Raw genomic sequence first — 5,523 nt, 5'->3', positions numbered from 1 at the left:
CCATCTCCCGTAGCATGGCAACTTCTCTGGTTGGAGTCTGGGGCTGTAGGACCTGGTGCTCTGGCCACTCAGCTGGGTGACTTCAGAGAGTCTGGCTGAGTCACCATTTTCTCTTCTTTGCAATGAGAATGACCCTGTGCCTCCCAGGGTTGATGGGGAACCATGAACTGAGTACCACATAGAGCTGCTCCATGCCTGCCAATTACTAAAAAACCGGACATTGTGTTTCCAACTCATGACGTGCTTCTAGTCCGCATTGCAGATGGAGTTTCCTCTATAGCCAGCGCTGTTACATTACAATTTACTAAACTCTGCACTTCATTCAGATCTTACTCATTACCCTAATGGTCCTTTTCTGTCCTCCATGTCCATTCAGGATACCAAATTACATACCAAATTAGATACACTGTGTCAAAACTGTTTGAACGTGACTCAAAGTTAGAAATTCATTTTCCATCGCAGGACAATGTATATGTTTCAATAATCTGAAACAAAATATTAAGAACACAGTACTTTTACCAACTGGAATATACTCTGGTCTATTCTGTTCTGTTCTATTCTATTCTTCTCACCCCATCTCATCCATCCCAACATAAAAAAAAAGTGTGATAAACTGAACAACCCACAACTGGGTCAATATCTGCCATATAAAACCTCATTTTGCATGAAGATGCTCTCTCCCGTTGTTTTTCCACGGTGGGTGATAATTCTGCTTATTTATCTCCTGGACCCACTGTGAGTCCCTTTCCTGTATTTTTTTCTTTCTTGGACCCATACACTGGGCACTGTGACTGCTACACATAATCTGTAAATGCTTGTTGCCTGATGGTCCTTTTTCCTACTTTCTCACATTCTGACCTGTCTATTTTTTGCAGGGTTGAATGCTTAGGAAGCAGCATCTCCTTTCTTCGGAGACGTGGCTGGTCAGTAATAGCATATTTGTAGGCAGCAGAGCTTGGAATGAGCTCACGGTTTGGCGTGCCTGTCACAAGTCTCACCCAGGCAATGGTGCCATGGGGCTGGGGTGGGCCACTCGCTGAGTTTCTAGGCATTTTAAGTTACCGGAGTTTTGTGTACAAACCAGTGATTTAAAATGCATGCGTGTTTTCACAAGGATTCGGGTAAAGATAAATGTCCTTTAATGCCTCTGACAGTCCTTTATAAATTGCCCTGCAATAAAATGCCAATAACATCTCCTGTTGAGACACTCCGACCAAGACCAAACAGATTAGAAATAGAAAGAACGACAGGAGTGCCTGTTTCGTCCCGTGTAAGCTCTCCTTTATTCCAAGTATCAGTCCGTGAGGTTTCTACCCTGGGAGGCTGGCCCTGGGAGAGCTGGCAGAGTGTCAGAGAGCGGCCTGGCCTGGACAACCAGGTCTGGCTACAGGAGGCTAACAGATCTGCCCCAACAGCTCCCAGCTCCCCAGCTTGTGGGTGGAAGGAATGTGCTGGGGGCTCTAATTACCGTGGGGGAGAGACAGCCATGTTCCTTTCGGGGAAATCTGCTGTGGTCACACCCCTGCATGCCTTTCTAATCACGCCCCACCACAAAGAATGCACCCCCACCTGCCCCCCTTCGAGTCCAGCCCTTTGCATCAGAGGTGGAGGGAGCCCTTCCCACTATTCCACCTCATGGAGAGCCCCAACCTTCCCCTGGCCGTGACTCATTCTCTGTTTATCAGAGGTGATTGCGGGCACATTAAAATATTTCAACCAGGCCACTAAGTAGATTAAAGAGTTGCAGAGAGGTTTAAATCAAACGGAACGGCTGATCATCATTCTACCCGGAGACACGTGCTTTCCCTTTGCTAAGAAATTAAGGCACCGTACTTCAATCTGTAGCAACAGGTAAATAAAAGCGATCTCTCTGTGGAATCGGAACCCCAAGGGAAATGCCTGTTTTATGGCGCCAGCGTCTGGGGCCATATGAACACATTTTGTTTTGTTTGTATCGTACGTTATACTTCGCAAACATATTTTCTCATGCACAAGTGTACTGAACGTGTGGAAGGTGTTTGCACGTCACGCATATTTATAACTCTTTTCCCAATCAAATAAAGAAAAGAAAGAGAAAAGAAGAATGTCTGCAAATCCTCAGTTGTACAGACCTTCTGGTCAGCGCAAGGAAGTCAGACTCGCAGTCCCCCCCCCCCCCTCCTCTCGTAGTCCATCCTTTTCTTTCTCCGTGGTGTGTGTTTAACACCATACACCGGTTCTCCCACCCTTTTATTCATAAATGGGGTTGTAGCTGACGATCGCTTCTGTCCACCCAGCATCTGTTCCTCCTCCTCCGGGTAGCACTGCCTTGAGTTTGTTTCGAGCAAGCTGTCTCTCCCCTCTTTGATCCACGTGGGAGAATTGACTCTGTTAGCCTCCGGCTCCAGGCTGGGCCTTGACCATCAGTGCAGTCTCCCTCCTCACCCCTACCCGCACTTCCTTAGGTCAGAGAGATTCCTGGACGGCTAATGAAACTCCATGCCGGACTTGCTTGGATTTGCTGAAAAGAATGCCTCTCCTTTCACGGGACGCGTTTCTGTGAGGAGGTGAGCAGGGCCACCAGCAGAGAGGTTCTGCCTGTGTGTGTGTGTGTGAACACATTCAAGGAGAAGGACAACAGCCAAGAGCTGGAGTGAAATGGAGCCCTGTAGACATGACTTGGGTTCCTGGACTCAGCCGTGCCTGAAGCCATTGCCCCTGAGCGGGTTTTCTCAACCACAAAACCGGTAACAGTTCGGAATGAGATAATTATGTGGTGCCTGTCCTGTCCATTGTAGGATGTTTAACAACATCCCTGGCCTCTACTCACTAGATGACAGTAGCATGCTGCCTCCCACCCCCCTTGACAACCAAAAATGACTCTTGAGTGGGAGGGTAGAGGCAAAATGTCCTCTTTTAAGAATTCTACCTCCTTTAAGACTGCCTGCCTTTAAGTTACATGCGTCAATCAATGTCCTTTTTTTTTTTTTGCTTATTCCTGTTTGAGTTGGGTTTCTGTTCCCGTCTCCAAGGGGCTTTCTACCCAAAACAGAGCTATATCTTTAAGATTTGGGGTGACACCTAATAAAAAAGGCTGGGTGGTCGCAAGGAATACTGGCACACCTTGTTGCCAGGAAGCCAATTCTAGACTGCAGCTAAGTGGTTTTAGAGTCTGCAGCTATATTCTGAGGGGGTGAGATGAGACAGTGCCTTCTACCTCACCGGGTTAGTGACAGAAAGGTCTCACAGCAGCCTCCCAGGGAGAGAGGGAGGGGGCGGGAGATGGCTTGGGGGCAGTTTCTCACAACCTGCCATCCTCTTGGGTTCCAGGAGGGTCATACGGCGATCTGACAAGACTCAGATGAGCTCCAGGTCCAGCCCTGACTACCTCTGAGGTCTGTGACAGTCCATGCAGGACCCCCTAGGTGCCAGGTATTATGAAAAGAAGGGTAATGTTTTTTGGGTGATTAAAAGAACATTTTGCCACTATAATAACCAGTCTTAAACATGTACCGGGCTTCAATCATCTGCCCAAAATGGGGTAAAAAAAAAAATCACTGATCCAAGCAGTTATTACCAGACATTCCCCAATATCTTATTGGGCAGATAAAATATATTATGCTCACTGTGTTAAAGATGGCGCTGCCCAGCCTGACCAAGCGATGGCGCAGTGGATAGAGTGTCAGACTGGGATGTGGAAGGACCCAGGTTCGAGATCCCAAGGTCGCCAGCTTGAGTGTGGGCTCATATGGTTTGAGCAAAAGCTCACCAGCTTGGACCCAAGGTCGTTGGCTCGAGCAAGGGGTTACTTGGTCTGCTGAAGGCCCATGGTCAAGGCACATATGAGAAAGCAATCAATGAACAAATAAGGTGTCACCACGAAAAACTGATGATTGATGCTTCTCATCTCTCTCCATTCCTGTTTGTCTGTCCCTGTCTATCCCTCTCTCTGACTCTCTGTCTCTGAAAAAAAAAAATATGGTGCTGCCCATGTGGAAGACTGTCACCCAGGTAATAATATTAGTTGCCCTTCTTGCTTGAGATGGGTGTGATTATATTAATGTATGTTGGGGGCCAGGCTGTAAGCAGGCAGGATCCTTATAGCCAAGGCTTAGTCTTAAAACTAAGCCTTTCCCACCCACCCCCTTTTTTTTTTACAGGGACAGAGAGAGAGTCAGACAGAGAGACAGATAGGGATAGACAGACAGGAACGAAGAGAGATGAGAAGCATCGATCATCATTTTTCGTTGGACTCCTTAGTTGTTCATTGATTGCTTTCTCATATGTGCCTTGACCGTGGATCTTCAGCAGACCAAGTAAGCCCTTGCTTGAGTCAGTGACCTTGAGTCCAAGCTGGTGAGCTTTTTTTTTGTTGCTCAAACCAAACGAGCCCGCGCTCAAGCTGGCGACCTTGGGGTCTCGAACCTGGGTCCTTCCGCATCCCAGTCCGACGCTCTATCCACTGCACCACCGCCTGGTTAGGCTCCCACCCTTTTTGATGTGGGGTGGTGCACTCTCATGAGGAATCCCATTATTCCTCAGATAAGTGACTTTGTATCAGAGACTTCCTTGTTTGTATATTGGATTAAAGATTTTGAATCTACACTATAAAGTGGGGCAGACCGGGAGCTTGCTCTCTCTCGGTTCCTGAGATTAGTATTAGAGAGGAGAGCAGAGAAAGCCCACATGGAGGAGGCCAGGAGAAGCAGCCAAGATGGCAGAGTGGTGAAGGAGAAGCCAGTTTGTGCAGAGTTTGTGCAGAGAGAAGGAGATGGGGAACAGAGGTGAATGAGACTGGTGAGGTTAGAAACCTTTAATTCTAGGAAACTCGGATAAGTCAGTGGCTTTGGGAGCCCTGAATGGAAAGGGAAGTGTTTTCCCACTGTGTGTATTTCTTGCCCGCCGGGGGCAAGCTAGGATTAAAGCTGATGGCCAACCAGTTTTTGACTCTGTTGTTTCATTACCGTCTGTCCAAATCCTATGTGAACCTGCATGGGCCAGGCTGCTGTGATGGTGGCCGCGGCTACTGGCTTTACATATCTAAATGTTGATATTTTGAAGGTCGAATATCCAGGATTTTTGGTTGATAATTTGTGTCGATATAGCAGACATGTAAGAACACCGTGAGTGCTCACTGCAGCAGCACATACACTAAAATCTGAACGATGCAGAAGACAAGCGTGGCCCTGCGTAAGGATGACATACAAATTCGTGAAGCATTCCATATTTTGGTGCTAACTGTAATCAGAAAATACAATTTAAAAAAGGAGAAAAGAACACCAAGAGTTACCAAGTTGACTTTGACATCAGTCTCAGAGCAGGGTGGGAAGGCTGCTTGGGATTATAGCTGAATGTGAAATCCTTGCATAGAAATCCTCCCGTTTCCACACCCTGGCCTCACGGGGATCCCTGCGTGTGCACAGCAATGACCCTGGGATCCTGGTGTTTGGAGGTTTCATCTGAGAGACCCTCACCCAAGGATGCCGGAGGGGTGATGCTGGCCCCATCTCAAGTCCAGAGAACACAAAGAGAGAGACAGAAGGA

At 47.6% G+C, this 5,523-nt stretch overlaps 1 non-coding gene across 1 annotated transcript; it reads left to right on the top strand.

Annotated features, from left to right (window-relative positions):
• The first annotated feature begins 5,106 nt into the window (after window positions 1–5,106).
• Window positions 5,107–5,210, top strand: LOC136309762 (U6 spliceosomal RNA). The gene has a single exon (XR_010726409.1). It is a non-coding gene; the product is annotated as a U6 spliceosomal RNA (small nuclear RNA).
• The last annotated feature ends 313 nt before the right edge of the window (window positions 5,211–5,523 follow it).

Source organism: Saccopteryx bilineata, chromosome 6 (genome assembly GCF_036850765.1).
Source record: "Saccopteryx bilineata isolate mSacBil1 chromosome 6, mSacBil1_pri_phased_curated, whole genome shotgun sequence".
Lineage (NCBI taxonomy): Eukaryota > Metazoa > Chordata > Mammalia > Chiroptera > Emballonuridae > Saccopteryx > Saccopteryx bilineata.
The sequence above is the reverse complement of the archived record's forward strand: the minus strand, read 5'-3'. Positions and strand labels throughout refer to the sequence as shown.